Here is a 21,877-nt window from a genome sequence, read left to right as displayed (position 1 = left end):
TTGCTGCTCAGAAGTGCCGTCTGCACAGAGAAAAACACTTGTTCCTGTGTTAGTGGGGTTCAGTAACGCCAGCTGCTCTCCTGCTGTGTGTCCGGCAACATCTCCTGCTCCCTCCATATTCACACAACAACTGATTTAAAACTTGCTCCAAATAGGCCTCAGCCTACACCATGATTGACCCTGGGCTCCAACACCGCCAGTTGCTGCTCAGAAGTGTCTTTGGCACAGGTAGTCCCTCCTGCCCAGCCGGGTTCCAGCACGCCAGCTGTTTCCGGGAAGTGTCAACGTCACTTTGGCACCAATACGTTGTCCTGACATATTGCGGTCGGGTTAGCCGACTCTATGGTGCCTGCAGTTTAGGTGCTTCCTATGTGGGCTGCTGGATCTGGCAATAAAGGCTGGTTCCGTTGTGCCAATAGGGCAAGCACCCCCTGTAGGACTGTGGGTTTCGGTAACTGGGGCCGGCTCGCGGCCTTGCAACGTTGTTTTTCAGGGGTACCTTCTGCTGCCCCTCCGGGTTCCAGCACCGTCAGCTGGTTCTCGGCAGTGCCTTTGGCTTAGGTACCTCCATCTCGGTACCCGAGTTCCAGCAACGTCTGCTGGTCCTTGATAGTGCTTTCTAGCACAGGTACCTCCTGCTTAGTAACCGGGTTCCAGTACCGTCAGCTGGTCCTCGGTAGTGCCATTGGCTCTTGTTCCTTCTGCTGCCCCTCTGGGTTCCAGCACCGTCAGCTGGTCCTCGGTAGTTCCATTGGCTCTTGTAGCTTCTGCTGCTCATCCAGGTTCCAGCACCGTAAGCTGGTTCTCGGCAGTGTCTTTGGCACGGGTACTCCCTCCTGCCCAGCCTGGTTCCAGCACACCAGCTGTTTCCGGAAAGTGTCAACGTCACTTTGGCACCAATACGTTGTCCTGTCGTGTTGCGGTCGGGTTAGCCGACTCTATGGTGCCTGCAGTTTAGGTGCTTCCTATGTGGGCTGTGGGATCTGGCAATAAAGGCTGGTTCCGTAGTGCCAGTAGGACAAGCACCCCCTGTAGGACTGTGGGTTTCGGTAACTGCGGCAGGCTCGCGGCCTTGTAACGTTGGTTTTCAGGGGTTCTTTCTGCTACCCATCCGGGTTCCAGCACCGTCAGCTAGTTCTCGGCAGTGCCATTGGCTCTTGTTCCTTCTGCTGCCCCTCCGGGTTCCAGCACCATCAGCTGGTTCTCGGCAGTGCCTTTGGCTTAGGTACCTCCATCTCGGTATCCGAGGTCCAGCATCGTCTGCTGGTCCTTGGTAGTGCTTTCTAGCACAGGTACCTCCTGCTTAGTAACCGGGTTCCAGTACCGTCAGCTGGTCCTCGGTAGTTCCATTGGCTCTTGTAGCTTCTGCTACCCATCCGGGTTCCAGCACCGTCAGCTGGTTCTCGGCAGTGTCTTTGGCACGGGTACTCCCTCCTGCCCAGCCTGGTTCCAGCACGCCAGCTGTTTCTGGTGAGTGTCAACGTCACTTTGGCACCAATATGTTGTCCTGTCGTGTTGCGGTCAGGTTAGCCGACTCTATGGTGCCTGCAGTTTAGGTGCTTCTTATGTGGGCTGCGGGATCTGGCAATAAAGACTGGTTCCGTAGTGCCAGTAGGACAAGCACCCCCTGTAGGACTGTGGGTTTCGGTAACTGCGGCCGGCTTGCGGCCTTGCAACGTTGTTTTTCAGGGGTACTTTCTGCTACCCATCCGGGTTCCAGCACAGTCAGCTGGTTCTTGGCAGTGCCATTGGCTCTTGTTCCTTCTGCTGCCCCTCCGGGTTCCAGCACCGGCAGCTGGTTCTCGGCAGTGCCTTTGGCTTAGGTACCTCCATCTCAGTATCCGAGGTCCAGCAACGTCTGCTGGTCTTTGGTAGTGCTTTCTAGCACAGGTACCTCCTGCTTAGTAACCAGGTTGCAGTATCGTCAGCTGGTCCTCGGTAGTGCCATTGGCTCTTGTTCCTTCTGCTACCCATCCGGGTTCCAGTACCATCAGCTGGTTCTCGGCAGTTCCTCAGCCTTCTTGTACCTTCTGCTACATTTCCAAGTTCAAGCTTTTTGAAATGGTTTTTCATAATCAATCTGGATCTCCCTGATGACGACCCTGAAGACCACCCCAAAGAAGACCAAAAAGATGACCCTGAAGAAGATGACCAAGAGGACAAAGAACATGAAGACAACCACCAAGATACAGAACAACAAGAGACAGAAGACTAAGAAGCAGAAGAACAAAAAGCAGAAGAACATTAAGCATAAGACTAAAAATCAGAGCAAAAGATATTATCTAAAGTATAAGCAGAAGAAGACTAAGCAGTGTATGGGGGTGAGTCCGTTCCTCCTCGTGGTGCCCCTGGAAAATGCCTGCTGCTGCAGGCCAAACTGAACGCGGACAAATCCTGTTGTAAATCTTTTGTGACAGGCAGAACGGAAGGAGTAATCTTCAAACTTTTATAGATAACAACTACAGGAATGCCTGTCACAAATAAGAATATGATGAAGAAGAAGAATAGGAAGAAGATGAAGAAGTAGAATATGAAGAAGAATAATAGTTGAATAAGAAAAATATGAAGAATGTAAAAAAAAGAATAATTGGAAGAAGGTGAAGAAGAAGAAGATGAATAAGGTGAAGAAGTTGATGAAAACGATGCTGCTGCTGCTGCTGCTGCTGCTGCTGAGGATCATGAAGGAGAAAGTGTGGGAGAAGTAAAAAAGAAGGTGAAGAGCATGGAAGTAGTGAAACATACATATCTGACAAAATATAACAAAGGTTAACATAGTCAATATCTTTGTAACTCCGAAGTCTTAAAAAAGAAAAATTTATTCCTACCATTCCATTTGATTGGGCTAAACCTCTATGCCTTTAATGTCTCCTCCACCCCCCCAATACATTCTACATTATTCTTAGTTGTTTTTCTTCATGTAGAATTAACCTACAAGGAAAGAAAGGGTTTATTTTCATTCCGATATTTCTGTCCCATTGACTTGCATTGGTTTCCGGTATCGGAATCTGCGATATCCGATACTTTTTGGGTATCGGTCCGATCCAATCCGATATTTCACGATATCGGAAGGTATCGCTCAGCACTAAATATGACACAAATAACACCACCAGACCTAAGGTGGTCATCAATGTAAAAGTAACCTATTTAAATCCTGTGACTCGCTGATGACCTTGACTCTGAGCAAAGTTATTCATTTGCCTCTTTTTTATTTTCATTCAACCCAGACCACAATAACGTCTTCCATCCATGACTCATCTCTGCAGAATGTCTTTCTCTAGAGAGTAATATTAACCTCTCTGTACCTCCACAGAATAATAATGCCCCCGCTCTGCCCCCACGTGGTCATAATGCCACCTATGTGCTTTCACATGGGTAATAATTTCCTTCATATTGTATAATGTCTCTCTCTGTACTTCCACATAGTAATAATGCTCCCACTATGCCTACACATAGTAATAGTGCCCTTCTATTCCTCCACATAGCAACAGTGCCCCTTCTATTCCTCCACATACAGTCATATGTTAAGGTTTGGGCACACCTATTAATGTTAACCTTTTTTCTTTATAACAATTTTGGTTTTTGCAACAGCTGTTTCAGTTTCATATATCTAATAACTGATGGACTCAGTTATATTTCTGGATTCAAATGAGGTTTATTGTACTAACAGAAAATGTGCAATCTGCATTTAAACAAAATTTGACCGGTGCAAAAGTATAGGCACCTCAACATAAAAGTGACATTAATATTTCGTAGATCCTCCTTTTGCAAAAATAACAGCCTCTAGCCGCTTCCTGTAGCTACTAATGAGTTCCTGGATCCTGGATGGAGGTATTTGTGACCATTTCTGTTTACAAAACAATTCCAGTTCAGTTAAGTTTGATGGTTGCCGAGCATGGACAGCCCGCTTCAAATCATCCCACAGATGTTCAATGATATTTAGGTCTGGGGACTGGGATGGCCATTCCAGAACATTGTAATTGTTCCTCTGCATGAATGCCGGAGTAGATTTGGAGCGGTGTTTTGGATCATTGTCTTGCTGAAATATCCATCCCCTGCGTAACTTCAACTTCGTCACTGATTCTTGCACATTATTGTCAAGAATCTGCTGATACTGAGATGAATCCATGCGACCCTCAACTTTAAGAAGATTCCCGGTGCCGGCATTGGCCACACAGCCCCAAAGCATGATGGAACCTCCACCAAATTTTACTGTGGGTAGCAAGTGTTTTTCTTGGAATGCTGTGTTTTTTAGCCTCCATGCATAACGCCTTTTTGTATGACCAAACAACTCAATCTTTGTTTCATCAGTCCACAGGACCTTCTTCCAAAATGTAACTGGCTTGTCCAAATGTGCTTTTGCATACCTCAGGCGACTCTATTTGTGGCGTGCTTGCAGAAACGGCTTCTTTCGCATCACTCTCCCATACAGCTTCTCCTTGTGCAAAGTGCGCTGTATTGTTGACCGATGCACAGTGACACCATCTGCAGCAAGATGATGCTGCAGGTCTTTGGAGGTGGTCTGTGGATTGTCCTTGACTGTTCTCACCATTCTTCTTCTCTGCCTTTCTGATATTTTTCTTGGCCTGCCACTTCTGGGCTTAACAAGAACTGTACCTGTGTTCTTCCATTTCCTTACTATGTTCCTCACGGTGGAAACTGACAGGTTAAATCTCTGAGACAACTTTTTGTATCTTTCCCCTGAAAAGCTATGTTGAATAATCTTTGTTTTCAGATCATTTGAGAGTTGTTTTGAGGAGCCCATGATGCCACTCTTCATAGGAGAATCAAATAGGAGAACTACTTGCAAGTGGCCACCTTAAGGGTATGTGCACACGTTGCAGAAAATTTCTGCACAAAAACCTGAATCCCTTTCCAGAAACCGCACCTATTTTTCCGCGGTGGTTTTTGTGCGTTTTTTGCGTGGTTTTGATGCGTTTTTGATGCGTTTTTTACCGCAGCAGTTTCTAAAAGCATGGGAGAAGCCTAAACCGTGGAAAAAAACGCAAAATTAATGTGCATGCTGCGGTTTTTACCACGATGCGGTTTTTTTCGCGGTAAAAAACGCATCAATGTGCACACAAAGTGCAAAATGCATAGAAATGACTGTGCAGCTTATTTTTAGTGGTTTTATAGTGAAAACCACGGTAAAAACCGCGTAAAAACCGCTGTGTGTGAACACAGCCTTAATACCTTTTCTCATGATTTGATACACCTGGCTATGAAGTTCAAAGCTCAGTGAGGTTACAAAACCAATTTAGTGCTTCTTCAGGAAGTCAGTAAAAAGTAGTTAGGAGTGTTCAAATCAAGAAAATGATAAGGGTGCCCATACTTTTGCACCGGTCAAATTTTGTTTAAATGCAGATTGCACATTTTCTGTTAGTACAATACACCTCATTTGAATCCAGAAATATAACTGAGTCCATCAGTTATTAGATATATGAAACTGAAATACCTGTTGCAAAAACCAAAATTGTTATAAAGTAAAAAGGTTAACATTAATAGGGGTGCCCAAACTTTAACATATGACTGTAGTAAGATTGCTCATTCTATTCCTCCACATAGTAACAATGCTCTCACTTTGCCTCCACTTAGTAATAGTGCCACCTTCTATTTCTCCACGTTGTCATTCTATTGTCTATTGCCGTCTGTGCCACCACATAGTAATAAAGTTCCCTCTGTGACTCCACATAGTAATAATTACCTAACAGTGCCTCCACATAGTAATTAATTATGTTTCCACTGTCTCCACATAGCAATAATGCCCCCTCTGTGACTCCACATATAATGTTCCAACTGTGTCTGCACACAGTAATAATGCCCCCTAATGTGCTTCCATGTAGTAATAATTACCCTGCAGTGCCTCCACATAGTAATAATGCTTCCTCTGTGCCTTCATATAGTAATATTGCCCCGTTCTGTAACTCCACATAGTAATAGTGTCCCCCCTGTGTCTCTTCATAGCTATAGTGTGCTTCCACATAGTAATAATTCCCCAGCTTTGCCTCCGCCTAGTAATAATTTTCCCATTGTGTCTCCACATAGTAATAATGCCCCTTCTATGCTTCTATGTAGTAATAATTACCCAACAGTGCCTCCATATAGTAATAATTCTCCCACTGTGCCCCCACATGATATTATTACCCTCTCTGTGCCTCCATATAGCGATAGTGCCATTTTCGGTACCTCAACATAGTTAGAGTGACCCCTTCTATTCCGTCACGTAGTAATAGTGTCCACCACTGTATCTCTTCATAGTGATAGCGCCCCCTCTGACCCTCCATATAATAATAGTAATTATCCGTGCTAGTGATGGGTCACTTATGAACAAGGCGGTACAAGAGCTTGATCCAGCTCATGTGTAAGAACCACTTGTAATAAATAAAGTGTCTAAAACTGAGAATAAAATGATTCCACTGAAAGTGCTTGGAACCTTCTCTTTCTCTGTTTGGCTATGCACAGGCGGTAAAATGAAGTCATGTGATCTGACATCCCATGTTTGTCCCTGGTCTCTGTAAGGCTGCAGGATGTAAGCAAAATACAGCCTCCCAAAGTAACTGCCAGACCAGGACGTCAACTATTAACAGCACCCACATCCCAAGGAAGAGGATACCATTAAGGCCGGGGTCACACTGGCGAGGAATACGGGAGAGTGAGAGGCGCTAAAAGCACGCATTAGACACGGACCAATGATTCTCTATGGGGTCCCTCGCACCAGCCGTATATTTCTCATCCATATTCTACGCTCCATGCCAATCGCAGCATGCTGCGATTGTCAGCGTACTACGCCCGTAATACGCCAATGCAAGTCTATGGGTGCGCAAAAAATACGGATTACACACGGACCACACGTGTGACTTGCGAGAAATACGCACCAGGTGTCTTTTAGCAAAGCCGGCAATTCAGTGCGCTATACAGTAAACTCACACTGACTGTTTTAATAAAGAAATGAAAGAATAGATATAGACACATAGAATACATATATATATATATATATATATATATATATATATGCATTCTATGTGTCTATATCTATTCTTTCATTTCTTTATTAAAACTGTCATAGGGCTCCATTATATGTCCATTTTGCAAGCCTGCGAGAAAATCTCACCATACGGATGCCATACGGATTACATACGGATGCTGACATGCGCACAATACGCGACCACACCTTGATTACGGATGACATACGGAGCACTGTTTAGGGGTCTGTCATCCGTATTACGCATGTAAAATACTGACCGTATTTTGCGCAGGTTAGTGTGACTCCAGCCTAAAATTGTTACTGGTCAACACGACGCACTGCCGGATCAGACCACCTGCCGTTTTCCAGGATTGACAGACAGGCAGTCCAGCCTTAAAAGCATTTATAAAAAGATGGATAGGGCACAGAAAAAGGTGAAGTATCTGGTGTGGCAGTATTTACACTTAAAAAAAAATGAGACAAGGATAAAATGGGACAAATTAATTGTACCCTATTTGGGGCCTAAAATATTGGTGTGAAGGTATTTGACTATTGCAGTATGTTGTTCTCACCAACTCATAAATGTCTGACCCTTCGGAGCTCTGTTTTTTGTGGTTTGAAGTATAAGTAAAAAAAATTGGCAGCTGTGACTGCCCCGTGTCAGTGAACGATAACATCCTGTTGTCAATTTATTCATACTTTTGTGCTCTGCCTTCATACACGTTGACACGGTGTGCACTCTAGCATACAGCATAAACCACCTTCTATCTTCCAAAATAAGCAGACTGTTTTCTGTAGTCTAACTTGTTTATTTGTGAAGAGTATAGAACATTCGGTAAAACTATGAAGAATACAAGCAATATGGGTAAGTATTGGGCAGATAATCAGACAGCTAACACACTTACATTAAGTATACAATGAGATACAAACTTTACATAAACACACAGGTGTCTAATTACTTCTGCTAAGCTCTGTCTGCCATACTGTTAATAACCTCTCTGAACAACACTGCGTTGCAAGAAAAGATTTTAATCTTACCAGATATGCTTTACCCGGATAACGAACTCAAGTAGGGAAGTTACAGGAGGACAAATAAACACATGCGTCCTAAGAAATACACAGAGGGAAAATGGCATCTCCCTCATCCCTGAATACATTGCTTTAATCCCACATGCATCACTCTGTTAAAGACACAGGCTATAAAGCTATTTAAGACACAGCTATAAATTCAGCCACCACTAGATGGTGCTAACTAGACCCAGCACATAATACAAACATATTTGCCCTGTATCCAGAGGGCAGAACATTTTGGCAGGAGGAATAACAGAGGAAAAGGAAAGAGAAAAATTCCTCCAGAATTGATATTTCTTGGGGAATACAAGAATAAAGTAAAACATACTTGGAAGAAGGGGTTAAAGATCTTGTGAGTGGACAGGAAAGAAATAATGTTAATACATGGCAGAGGTGTTTTTGTTATGTAAATCCAGTCCACTGGTACCAATAATAACCTCATAATCACAGACAAAGTTCCTCCATGTAGTTGATATGGGGACCTGTATGAGGGATTATATAGATCAGGCTACCATCAAGATTCTGCAGATCAGCTCCTATTGAAGTGAACAGAGGCAGCAGTACTGAAGAATGGCCACTACATGGAGTATGGAGCTGTGCTGTTTGACTTCACTCATTGATTTCTTATATCTGGCCCCTGATTGAGTTGAAAACAGTTAGCAAGTGTCGAACCCCCACTGATCTAGCCTGGAAAATCCCTATTAACCAATCACAGCTCCATATTTTCAGAAGTGGCCGTACTTGGTACTGCAGCTTGGAAAGTGTCGTCAGAAAGTTATACTGTTTACATCACATGGAGTTTTTACGTTAAATATATTTTTAAACAATTCATAAAGATATATTTTTTTAATTTTTCATATAAAAAACTATTTAAAAATATGGAAACGTGACTTAGTCAGTCCATTGCTGTCAATGATCACAGGGATTTACGGAAAGGAGAGGAGTCTAGAATAACCTCAGTGGCCAGTGTAAAAAAAATATAATTTTTAAAATAAAATACAATCATTTCAAAATAAAATAACAAAAAACCTGATTTAAACAGTAAGTGATTTTCTGATGACACTTTATCTTTTAACCCTGATGACCGATGACGTATAGGTACGCCATGGGTCGTATTTCTGCCTTCGGCCGCGGTTACACTTGAGAGAAACTCACATGAGTCTCGCGCCTCAATACCCGGCACTGCCGGCGGCACTTGGGACCGGAGTGTTGATTTTCATAGAAATACATGCAGCCGCACACTCCGGTCCCGAGTGCCGGTGGCAGCGCCGGGTATTGAGATGTGAGACACATGCGAGTTTCTCGCAAGTATGACCCCGGCCTTAGATGCGGGCTCCAAGGCTGAGCCCGCATCTTTCTCTACACATGACAGTTGGTCTGATCAGCTGTCATGTGCTTCTATCAGCCATGGGTGGAATCGTCATCCACCCGTGGCTGTTAACAAGTTAAATGCCGCCGTTAATCACTACCAGCAGCATTTAACCCGCCACAGCCGAAAGCCAAATCACTCTCCTTTGTTCCACATTAAAAAACAAAATAAAAAAACTAAAAATACACATATTTGGTATCGCCACATACAGAATCACCTGATCTATCAAAATCTAAAAAAATTAATCCGATCGATAAACGGCGTAATGAAAATAAAAATCAAAACTCCAGAATTAATCGTTTTTTTGCAATAAAATGCAATAACAAGCGTTCAAAAAATAGCATCTACCCTAAAATGATAGCAATAAAAACATCAGCTCGGCCTGCAAAAAATAAGCCCTCGCTCAGCCCCAGATCCCAAAAAATGGAGGCGCTACAGGTCTCGGAAAATGGCGCCATTTTTTTTTCTTACAAACCTTAGATATTTTTTTTCAGCACTTAAATAAAAAAAACTTATACATATTTGGTATCTACGAACTCATAATGACCTGGAGAATCATAATGGCAGGTCAGTTTTATCATTTAGGGAACATGGTAAATAAAAAAACAATAAATCATTTTGGAATTGCACTTTTTTTTCCAATTTCACAGCATTTGGATTTTTATTCCCATTTTTCCAGTACATTATATGGCAAAATCAATGGTGTCTTTCAAAAGTACTACTCGTCCCGCAAAATACAAGCCCTCATACAGGCATATTAACGAAAAAATTAAAAAAAAGTGATGGCTCTGGGAAGAAGGGGAGGAAAAAACGAAAATTAAAAATGGAAAATTGCCCCTGGGGTGAAGACTGAGCTGTAATACCAGACGCAACCACAAGTAAATGTATGGCGCTGTTTGTGGCAAGCACAGAAGGAAAGGAGACAATGACTGGAGCGATGACAGAGGAGGAGGCTGCTGGTAGAACAAACTCCTGTCAATCTGATATTTTCAGAATAGTCCATCAGAATTAAAGTCCCAGAAAAAAGCCTTTTAATAGACAGTGATGGAGAATCTGGCTATGAATAGAACGATCCCGCTGCCTGCCATGACAGCCGGGTAACATAATCCTATCACTGTGTACCGCAGCAGCCACGGATTCTGATATTGGAGGAAGGGAGGAGATGAGACTTGTCAGCCACTTGTAGAATGCACTTGGAGGAGATGACTAAATGGGACCTCATCCAAGAATAGGGCGAAACTATGGGGGGGTGATGATGAGACCCCCACAGACTCTACACCATAAGGTTATTCTGCCCTGTGCCTTAATAGAGAGATTATTTCCTAACTGACAAGACAGAGTATTGTAGATCCTCAGGGTGCATAGTATAGGGGTGACAGTGTGCCCACCCTATGACTAAGGGCGAAACGCCTCCGCTTTTTAATCTCTCCTCTATTTTTCTTTGCTTTTAATGGACTAAATACAACTATTTTTATTCATTCTTACCGGACAGATGAGCTGAATATTTTTCCTTTTCACCGTTGAGGACTTTTTTTTGTTACTTATTTGCATGTATTTGGGGATAAAACCATTTTTGCAATTGGGATTCTTTAAAAAATGTCGCATCGTTTGGATTTTTTCTGCGCATTCCACTTTTCTGCGTTTTGCGCCGGCTGAGAGGAGCTCAAAACTAAAATGACAAAAGGGTTACACGAACTCTCCTGTCAGATCGTTAGAATGAGCTCACTGACCGATTTTCAGTTAATTCATTCATCGTTCGGCCAGCGATTGACAAAAGTGCAATGCGGCGGCTATAGAAGGCAAACGGTGCAAAATTATTAATGAAACCCAATTGCAAAAAATGATTTTTAGCACCAAAAACACCAATGATGGAAAAAAAACCTCAAATTAGTTAGTCCTCATTTTCAGGGGAACTAAGAGCTAAGCTTGAAGGGGCTTTCCCATTGCGTTCTGTGTCCCCTTCGAGGCATACGACCGAAATCCCCCGCAAAATGGAGTCTGGACACATTCACCAACGGGGCCATGGACTGTAATGGTGACGGCAGAGCTAACGCACGCTCTGCCATGCATCATTTTTGGGATTGTGAGCCTACAGGAGGAGGACGCTCACATTTAGTCTACTATTTCTCCAGTGTCCCTGGAGTTATTTTTCTGCATGACAATGTCAGGCCGCATGTTGCTGGTGCTCCTGTGAACAGCCTGTGTGGCCTAAAGGTGCTCCCACGGCTGCAGCGTCTCCAGACTTGTCTCCCATCATCCACATCTCGGACGTCATTGGTGGCAATTACAAAGTAGCTGCCAGCAGCGGATCTTGATGATTTGCCCAAGTGCATTCAGTGGCAGAACTTTCCTCAGACAATAACTGAACCTTACACGGTCTTTTTTATATAAGTACACACACATATATATAGTATTAATTAGATATATAAATATATAAAGTCCTAATGAGGTTCAGTTATTGCTTTTCCGCCAACTGTAATTATTTAACACTTGCAAAACATACAGGGTTTTTTTTTTTAATCTCTGGATTGTAAAGTGCTGTGGAATATGTTGGCGCTATAAAGATAAAGATTATTATTATCATCTCTTTGGTTATCGGGGCCATTATGTTCCCGATGTTTTGAAATTGATCAGTTTTGGATTTACAACTTTTTGAAAAGTCGTCACTAAAACTCACAAGATCCATTCAATTGTGGGCATAGAGGGGTAAAAACTAAATGTAGTTTTTACCCCTCTATGCCCACAATTGAATGGATCTTGTGAGTTTTAGTGACGACTTTTCAAAAAGTTGTAAATGTACCCGACCTAGATAGAAGTGTTTTCATTAGCAATGCACCGATCGTAGCAGACATTAGAAATACCCGAAGATACGTTACGTCTGATGACTTAAATCCAAGCAATTCCATCCGAGAGCCAAATAAATCGGTCGCACCAATCTCTCTAAACACTTGGCTGTTAGCTGTAATGTCTCAAAGGGGCAGTACGATAATGGTCTACAATTAATACAACTGTACTTTCAGCGGTGAAATCCATAGCCAAATTCTCTGCTGAATCCACAAATTCCATAACTTGGTCTCTTATGTTCTATTTGGCCAGAGGAGCACAGGACAACAGGATGCCATTAATGTTTCTGCCACCAGATGGCGAAGAACCACATTATAATTTACCATCTGTTGCGGAACATTTGGCCATAGTCTCAAGGTCCATTTCCAAAATTACTGTGATGTTCCAATTGGCTGCTGGCTTGGGAAAGTCATACAAATCATTGGAGAATATTCGTTTATTTTTTTTATTTTATTTTTTTTGTATTACAAAGAATAGCAATAAATGACACATCTAAAATCTGGCCGCAGAAGGATTAAAGGGCAATTAAAAAAGTCACAATAAAGAATTTTTACGCAGATTCTGGTGCATATTTTGCACGAAATCTGCCCGTGTAGCTCATATTTTCTCGCTGGAAAAAAAATAACAGACAGGTAAAGGCATGTTCACACGTTAAGTATTTGATGCAGAAATTTCTGCTCCATTTCAGCATCTGTTAGGAAAAACACTGCGTAATTGGCGCATTTTTTATGCCGTTTTTTTTTTACATGCGTTTTTGGTGTAGATTTTTCCCCACTTTAGGCTATGTTCACACACTAAGTTTTTGCTGCAGTTTTTTATGTACATTTTAATTCCTTAACCCCCGGAGGTATTTTCATTTTTGCGTTTTCGTTTTTCACTCCCCTTCTTCCCAGAGCCATAACTTTTTTATTTTTCCGTCAATATGGCCGTGTGAGGGCTTGTTTTTTGCTGGACAAGTTGTACTTTTGAATGAAATTATTGGTTTTAACATATCATGTACTGGAAAATGGTAAATAAAAATTCCAAGTGCTGTGACATTGCAAAAAGATTGCAATTCCACACTTATTTTTTGTTTGGCTTTTTTTCTAGGTTCACTAAATGCTAAAACTGCCCTGCCATTATGATTCTCCAGGTAATTACGAGTTCATAGACACCAAACATGTCTAGGTTCTTTTTTATTTACCATAAGTGGTGAAAAAAATTCCAAAGTTTGTTTAACCCCTTTCTGACATCCGACGTACTATCCCGTCCATGGGACCCGGGCCCCTATGCCCATGGACGGGATAGTACGTCTACCGCGATCAGCGGCGCCCACCTGGTGAGCGCCGCTGATCGCGGCCGGGTGTCAGCTGATTATCACAGCTGACACCCGGCACAATGTGTCAGGGGTGGTCACGGACCGCCCCCGACACGTTAACCCCTTGCACACCGCGATCAAACACGATCGCGGTGTACCGGGGGTTAAAGGGAAGCATCGGCAGGGAGGGGGCTCCCTCCGTGCTTCCCTGAGCCCCCCACGGCAGCGCAATGTGCAGCGCTGCTGCGGGGGGCTCCTTTCCTGCAGGCTCCCAAATCCAAGATGGCGACGGGGGCCTGCAGGAAGCTGGCTTCCTCAGTGCCTGCAAAGCGCAGGCAAGAGGAAGTCTTCTTCAATGCCTGTGACAGATTGCTGATCTGTCACAGTGATCTGTGATGTGACAGATCAGCGATCTGTCACAGGACAGTGATGTCCCACCGGTGACTATTTAATAAAGTTAAAAAAAAAATAAAAAAAAGTGTTAAAATAATTTAAAAAAAATCACCAAATAAATTAGAAAAAAAAAAAAATATTCCCCCAAATAAATCCATTTTTTGGAAATAAAAAAAAAAACAATAAAAGTAAGCATATTAGGTTTCGCCGCATCCGTAACGACCCGCCCTATAAAACTGTCCCATTAGTTAACCCCTTTAGCGAACCCCTTAAATAATAAAAATAATAAACGAAGCAAAAAATAATGATTTATTATCATACCGCCAAACAAAAAGTGTAATAACGCGCGATCAAAAAGACGCATATAAATATCCATGGTACCGCTGAAAACGTCATCTTGTTCTGCAAAAAACGAGCCACCACACAGCATCATCAGCGAAAAAATAAAAAAGTTATAGCTCGCAGAATAAAGCGATGCAAAAATAATTATTTTTTATATAAAATAGTTTTCATTGCATAAAACCGACAAAACATAAAAAAACGACCTAAATGAGGTATCGCTGTAACCGTACTGACCCGAAGAATAAAACCGCTTTATCAATTTTACCGCACGCAGAACGGTGTAAACGCACTCCCCCAAAAGAAATTCATGAAACGCTGGTTTTTGTTCATTCTGCGTCCCAAAAATCGGAATAAAAAGCGATCAAAAAATGTCACGTGCCCGAAAATGGTACCAATAAAAACGTCAACTCGTCCCGCAAAAAATAAGACCTCACATGACTCGGTGGGTCAAAATACAGAAAAATTATAGCTCTCAATATGTGGTGATGCAAAAACTATTTTTACAATAAAAAGCGTCTTTTAGCGTGCGACAGCTGCCAAACATAAAAACCGCCATAAATAGTAAATCAAACCCCCGTTATCACCCCCTTAGTTAGGGAAAAATAATAAAATTAAAAAAATGTATTTATTTCCATTTTTCCATTAGGGCTAGGGTTAGGGGTAGGGTTAGGGTTAGGGTTAGGGCTAGGGCTAGGGTTAGGGTTAGGGCTAGGGTTAGGGTTAGGGTTAGGGCTGAGATTAGGGTTAGGGGTGTGTTGGGGTTCGGGTTGGAGTTAGAATTGGGGGTTTCCACTGTTTGGGCACATCAGGGGCTCTCCAAATGCAACATTGCGTCTGATCTCAATTCCAGCCAATTCTGAGTTGAAAAAGTCAAATGGTGCTCCTTCCCTTCCAAGCTCTGCCATGCACCCAAACAGTGTTTTACCCCCACATGTAGGGTATCAGCCTACTCAGGACAAATTGCAAAAACAATTTTTGGGGTCCAATTTCTCCTTAGGAAAATAAAAAATTGGGGGCAAAAATATCATTTTTGTGGAAAAAAATGATTTTTTTATTTTCACGTCCGAGCGTTATAAACTTCTGTGAAGCACTTGGGGGTTCACAGTGCTCACCACACATCTAGATAAGTTCCGTGGGGGGTCTAGTGTCCAAAATGGGGTCACTTGTGGGGAGTTTCAATAGTTTAGGTACATCAGGGGCTCTCCAAACGCACATGACACCCGCAGACCATTCCATCAGAGTCTGCATTCCAAAACGTCACTGCTTCCCTTCCGAGCCCCCGACGTGTGTCCATACAGTAGTTTTCTCCCACATATGGGGTGTCAGCGTACTCATGACAAATTGGACAACAGCTTTTGGGGTCCAATTTCTCCTGTTACCCTTGGGAAAATGAAAAAATTGGGGACTAATTGATCATGTTTGGTACATTAGGGGCTCTCCAAAGGCAACATGACACCCGTAGAACATTCCCTCAAAGTCTGCATTCCAAAACTTCACTGCTTCCCTTCCGAGCCCCGACGTGTGTCCATACAGTAGTTTTCTCCCACATATGGGGTGTCAGCGTACTCAGGACAAATTGGACAACAACTTCTCCTGTTACCCTTGGGAAAATAAAAAATTGGGGACTAATTGATCATGTTTGTGGAAAAAATACGATTTTTTTATTTTCATGCCCTGGCATTATAAACTTCTGTGAAGCCCTTGGGGGTTCAAAGTGCTCACCTCACATCTAGATAAGTTCCTTAGGGGGTCTAGTTTTCAAAATGGGGTCATTTGTGGGGGGTTTCCACTGTTTAGGTACATTAGGGGCTCTCCAAAGGCAACATGACACCCGCAGACCATTCCATCAATGTCTGCATTCCAAAACGTCACTACTTCCCTTCCGAGCCCCGACGTGTGCCCATACAGTAGTTTTCTCCCACATATGGGGTATCAGCATACTCAGGACAAATTGGACAACAACTTTTGGGGTCCAATTTCTCCTGTTAACCTTGGGAAAATAAAAAAATGGTGACTAAAATATCATGTTTGTGGAAAAAATACGAATTTTTTATTTTCACGCCCGGGCGTTTTAAACTTCTGTGAAGCACTGGGGGGTTCAAAGTGCTCACCACACATCTAGATAAGTTCCTTTGGGGGTCTAGTTTACAAAATGGTGTCATTTGTGGGGGGTTTCCACTGTTTAGGTACATCAGGGGTTTTCCAATCGCGACATGGTGTCCGATCTCAATTCCAGCCAAAAACGTCAAATGGCGCTGCTTCCCTTCTGAGCTCTGCCATGCGCCCAAATAGTGGTTTACCCCCACATGTGGGGTATCAGCGTACTCAGGACAAATTGCACAATAACTTTTAGGGTGCTGTTACCCTTGGAAAAATAAGAATTGAGGGTGAAAAGATCATTTTTGTGGAAAAAATATGATTTTTTAATTGTACGCCTTTATGTTATAAACTTCTGTGAAGCCCTTGGGGTTTCAAAGTTCTCACCACACATCTAGATAAGTTCCTTAGGGGGTCTAGTTTTCAAAATGGTGTCAATTGTGGGGGGGTTTCCACTGTTTTGGTACATCAGGGGTTTTCCAATCGCGACATGGTGTCCGATCTCAATTCCAGCCAAAAACGTCAAATGGCGCTGCTTCCCTTCCGAGCTCTGCCATGCTCCCAAATAGTGGTTTACCCCCACATGTGGGGTATCAGCCTACTCAGGACAAATTGCACAATAACTTTTAGGGTCCTGTTACCCTTGGAAAAATAAGAATTGAGGGTGAAAAGATCATTTTTGTGGAAAAAATATGATTTTTTAATTTTACGGCTGTATGTTATAAACTTCTGTGAAGCCCTTGGGGGTTCAAAGTTCTCACCACACATCTAGATAAGTTCCTTAGGGGGTCTCATTTCCAAAATGGTGTCATTTGTGGGGGGTTTCCACTGTTTTGGTACATCAGGGGTTTTCCAATCGCGACATGGTGTCTGATCTCAATTCCAGCCAAAAACGTCAAATGGCGCTGCTTCCCTTCCAAGCTCTGCCATGCGCCCAAATAGTGGTTTACCCCCACATGTGGGGTATCAGCGTACTCAGGACAAATTGCACAATAACTTTTAGGGTCCTGTTACCCTTGGGAAAATAAAAATTGGGGTGAAAAGATCATTTTTGTGGAAAAAATATGATTTTTTAATTGTACCGCTGTACGTTATAAACTTCTGTAAAGCTCTTGTGGGTTCAAAGTTCTCACCACATATCTAGATAAGTTCCTTGGGGGGTCTAGTTTCCAAAATGGGGTCACTTGTAGGGGGTTTCCACTGTTTAGGTACATCAGGGACTCTCCAAACGTGACATGGCGTCTGATCTGAATTCCAGCCAATTTTGCATTGAAAAAGTCAAACGGCGCTCCTTCCATTCTGAGCTCTGCCATGCGCCGAAACAGTCGTTCCCCCCCACAAATCAGGTATCAGCGTACTCAGGACAAATTGCACAATAACTTTTGCAGTCCAATTTCTCCTGTTACCCTTGGTAAAATAAAAAAAATTGAACCTGAACTATTTTTTTTGTGAAAAAAAGTTAGATGTTCATTTTTTTTTAAATATTCAAAAAAATTCCTGTGACGCACCTAAAGGGTTAATAAACTTCTTGAATGTGGTTTTGAGCACCTTAAGGGGTGCAGTTTTTAGAATGGTGTCACTTTTGGGTATTTTCTATTATACAGACCCCTCAAAGTGGCTTCAAATGTGATGTGGTCCTAAAAATAAAATGGTGCTGTAAAAATGAGAAATCGCTGGTCAACTTTTAACCCTTATAACTTCCTAACAAAAAAAAATGTTGGTTCCTAAATTGTGCTGATGTAAAGTAAACATGTGGGAAATGTTAGTTATCAAGTTTTTTGTGTGCCGTATCTCTGTGATTTAAGGGCATAAAAATTCAAAGTTGGAAAATTGTGAAATTTTCAAAATTTTTGCCAAATTTCCGTTTTTTTCACAAATAAACGCAAGTTATTTGAATGAAATTTTACCACTAACATGAAGTACAATATGTCCCGAGAAAACAATGTCAGAATCACCAGGATCCATGGAAGCATTCCAGAGTTATGACCTCATAAAGGTACAGTGGTCAGAATTGTAAAAATTGGCCCGGTCATGAACGTGTAAACCACCCTTGGGGGTGAAGGGGTTAAAAAAAAATTGTGCCATTTTCCGATACCCGTAGCGTTTCCATTTTTCGTGATTCTTGGGTTGGGTGAGGGCTTATTTTTGCGCGTCGAGCTGACTTTTTTTATGATACCACTTTTGTGCAGATATGATCTTTTGATCGCCGGTATTGCATTTTAATGCAATGTTGCGATGACCAAAAAAACGTAATTCTGGCATTTTGACTTTTTTCTCGCTACGCCGTTTAGCGATCAGGTTAATCCTTTTTTTATTGATAGATCGAGCCATTCTGAACACAGCGATACCAAATATGTGTATGTGTGAGGTTTTTTACTGTTTTATTAAGAATGATGCAAAAGGGGGGTAATTTTAACTTTTATATTTTTTTATTTTTTAAAACTTTTTTTTTTGCTTCAATAGCCTCAAATCTGCCATAACCCGATCGGCTCTGCTTCATACAGGCGATGATCAGATCACCTGTATGTAGTAGAATTTCTCACTTGCTATGAGCGCCGACCTCCAGGTGGCGCTCATAGCAATCTGGCTATGACAACCATAGAGGTCTCCAGGAAACTTCTGGTTGTCATGCCAACGCACCGGGGTCACCGATGGATGTATTCCCAGCGCGATTGCCAGAAGCACTTGTCAAATGCTGCTGTCAGCGTTTGACAGCAGCATTTAACGGGTTAGTAGCTGCGGGTGGATCGCAATTCCACCCTCGGCTGTAAGAGGCACAAGTCAGCTGTCCAAAACAGCTGACATGCCCGGAAAGATGTGGGCTCACCACTGGAGGGAGGGAGTCCGAAGTTGGCGTACTATTACGCCCAATGTCAGAAAGGGGTTAGGCTGTGTATTACGGTACAAGCCAAAGCTGTGAGATTTCAGAAATCTTTCACATTGTTTTTTTTTTTTTATCCTGACTGATTTGGAAAAGTGCTGCGTTTTTGCAAACTGCAGCATGTCACCTCTTTTAGCGTATTTTCAGCGTTTTTTCATCCATAGGAAAAAATGAGTGAGTGCAAAAACGCAACAAAAAACACAGGTAACAGGTTTTGTTATGTTCTGAAAAACACAGCTTAAAATTTGCATTAAAAAAAGCAGCAAAAACACAATGTGTGAATATAGCCTTACTGCCGAGAGAGCAGGTTTTACCGGCGTCAAAAAAAAATACAGCCAAAACGCAATGTGTGAACATAGCCTTCAGGGTTTTTTTGACAAATCTGTGCAGCAAAAAAGCGACAAGTCCGCTCCGTTCCCAAGTGACCTATTTCACTTAACGGATGCATAAAATCTGCGACATCAAAAACTCATTGTGGGAACGGAGCCTTCCTAACAGTATTGTACACACTGAGTATTTTCAGCAGATTTCTCAGCAGAGTGTTGGCAGATAAAACACCGATTAAAAGTGCATTGTTTTCTTACTTTTTAATGTGTTTTTTGTCACTTATTTGAATGGTTGAAAATCACTGAGAGAATCGCCGAATGTCACAGATCTGATAAAAAAAGCAAAAACACTTTTAACACTTTTTAGGGTCCGTTCCCACCATGGGGTTTTGGTTCATTTTTTGATGATACAGAATTTCTGCACCTATTATTTAAATTAGGTTAATTGCTTTTTTTATAGTTTTTTATGCATTTTTATTGCGCATTTATTGCGCTTTTTGCCTCTTTTTTGTGCGTCACGCTTTAAATGATGCTGCTTTGTTTTCAAAAACCTCATGGATTTGTGCCAAATACAAGTCCGATTTTTATTTCATGGACCCATTGCAGATTTTGATCCGACCCTCGGAATGAAATCAGACGGGTCTCCGACATTTTTCCGTGACCACATGGACCAAGGTAAAAAACGTAAATGCGCAGAGTCCCATAGAATATCACAGGCACGAGTGTTCTCTGCGGAACCCACAGATAAGGGCTCGTCCGAGAGAATCGGTCCATGTGCACAGGCCCTAAAGGAAAGCTGGGAACTTTTAATTACGGAAGATTAAAGAGGAAAAGCAAAAAGCATCTACAACAGGTCTTCAATTGCACCAATTTTTTAATGGATACAACAATTGTGCATTGATTACCAAAAATATTAAAATAGATATAAAAATATATAAAAATAATAAAAAGGAAAAAAAAATTAAAAAAAGAATATGCAGTAAATTTGTCAAGAAGGACCCGTGCTGCCTCACAGTGGCCACTTCTGGGATGTGCAGAAAGTTACCAAATTGTACCAAATTCACAGTTTATTTTCTAAAAAAACAGACAGAAAAACTAACAAAATATTGTGATGTGCATTTTGCAAAAAAAAAATCTGCTGCAGTTTAGAGCATAAATAAAATCTGATTATGATTTTGGTTTTGGCACCAAAAAACGCAGCAAAACTTGCTACCTGCGTTTTTTGCAGCAGTTTTTGCATCACTCAATGATTTCAATAGGTGAAACACACTGCAAAAATGATGAAAGAAGTGACACGCTGCATTGCAAAGTCACAGCTCTTTGACAAAACAGTCAGCAATAAAAAAACTCAAGGTGTGCGTGTGAGATTTCTGAAATCTCATAGACTTTGCTGGTGCTGTGAAACGCAGCTGAAAATTTGCATTAAAAAAAAAAAAACCAACGTGTGAACATAGCCTTATAAATTATGAAAATGGCTGTGAAAAAAGCAGCAAAATCTCCCTCAAAAATCTGAATGAGGCCCGAGCAGCCAAGATCTCAACATGATTTCATCCTTGGCAATGGAGGTCGCAGATTTTTTTTCTAGTGCACCTGCGGCTTTTGTGCAGGAGAATCGGCGCTTATTATAAAGATTTCATGCAGAATTCACCTTTTCCATTGCAAAGGGTAACATTTGCGCTGATTCTGCACATGATACTGATTTACAAAAAAAAAACACAACAAACTTGGATCGGATTCTGCTCCCAAAAATACGCAGCGTGTAGATGAGAATAAGTTAGAACTCATCCGCTTTGTTGGTACTCGAAAATGTATCAAATACTCAAGGTGTGAACACAGCCGAAAGGGTGAAATCTGCGCCAAATCTGCAGCATGTAAGAAAAGAAAAATAGAAGATTCTCCTATGAAATACCGAGAGCACATGGTCGGCATCGGAGCGCTGTCCGATTTTTTTAAAGGAAAAACACATATACATTTTTTATCTGCAAATTTTCCTCATCTTGTTCAAGTCTATGAGGTAAAATTCACAGGTAAAATACGGAATGACGGAATGACCGCTTTTTGACAGCGGTTTCCCCATGCGTCTTTTTCGTGCAGGATAAACTCCATGTTTTACAGTAGCAGCAAAATAAGCGAGATTTTTAAAATCCCATTCACACGATTCATTTATTTCCTTCCGTTTCTTGAGCCGACGTGCGTTGCTGTCTATCAATTCTTTCCGCGTTTTTTTTTCTATCAGTAATTTTTCCTGCCACCATTATGCGTTTTCCGTGAAGAAAAAAAAAACAGATGCTGCAAA

This window comes from Dendrobates tinctorius, unplaced genomic scaffold (genome assembly GCF_039654945.1).
Source record: "Dendrobates tinctorius isolate UK_male_01 unplaced genomic scaffold, ASM3965494v1 ptg000021l, whole genome shotgun sequence".
Taxonomy (NCBI): Eukaryota; Metazoa; Chordata; class Amphibia; order Anura; family Dendrobatidae; genus Dendrobates; species Dendrobates tinctorius.
This window is presented reverse-complemented; position numbering follows the sequence as displayed.